The sequence below is a fragment of the Halyomorpha halys genome, unplaced genomic scaffold, assembly GCF_000696795.3.
Source record: "Halyomorpha halys isolate HHAL.00 unplaced genomic scaffold, Hhal_1.1 Scaffold865.1, whole genome shotgun sequence".
NCBI classification, from domain to species: domain Eukaryota; kingdom Metazoa; phylum Arthropoda; class Insecta; order Hemiptera; family Pentatomidae; genus Halyomorpha; species Halyomorpha halys.
In genome coordinates this window covers 226,994-228,073 of record NW_027110332.1, presented here as the reverse complement: position 1 = coordinate 228,073, position 1,080 = coordinate 226,994, and positions in this window count along the sequence as shown.

The following is a 1,080-nucleotide window of genomic DNA, read 5'->3' as shown; positions in this document are numbered from 1 at the left end:
TCTACACCTCATTACAATGAAAATATTTTAAATTTTGAACATATCGAGAAGTAAAGATTTTACAACAATAAAGTTCCCGCTTTTGATTTTGTAAACTTATCAAAGTTAGGTTTTCTTGGGATTATACTGTATTTTTATTTTTTAACAGCTAACGCGCATTAAAAAGTAATTCAGTTTTTATCTAGAACTATACAACAGTTACAATAGATGTTCTTAATAAAAATATTGAACTATTTTAGGTACACACCGGTTTATTTTATTCAATAAAAAAAAACAAAAATTTTAATATATTTTTCATTCAGTGTTTGATATCTTTAAAACACTATTTAAAAGGCCCAGTCATAAAAACAATAATTTTTCATATCATGAACATATACAATGATAGATTTTCTCTGTTCACTTTAATTAAATGAATTAATTATATTTTTATTATTAAATTATTATAGTTCGTATAGACAAGAGAATTCCGGTAAACAGGACAATATGGTCGAATTTAGTACTATACTGTACGCATATTGAACTGAGAACAGATTTATTACACGAGGATTTTTTTTTTAGTTTGTTTAATGTAGTTTATGATGGAGGAAGATGAATAACAGACACATGCTAGAAACTGTTGGGGTCGGGCAGGCCGTATAGTAAATATACTTACTGGATATGGCTTGTGCCATATGGAAGCCATCTTTACTACTTTTTCCTACAATCATAGCACAATGTGCTATACTATGAGTATTTTAAATTACTCATTAAGTTAATATATACAATACATATTTATAAATATATTCCGTATCAATATCTGTTTATTCCCCAAGCAGTGTATTTTGTCTTCAACTTGAACTAGACACGTTTCATATCATCCTATTTGTTATTTTAAACAGTTACCTTTTATTTTATTTTGTATTTACATTCTATACTAAGTCTCATAAATAATTGAAACTTTATATCCATAATTTATAATATTCAATCCCAACACCACCATCATATTTGAAAGAATCACTCTTTTTCAAGAATATTACTGGTTGTTCAATTGGAAACTGTTGATAATTATTTGATTAATCTAACCATATTAAAATGATAATA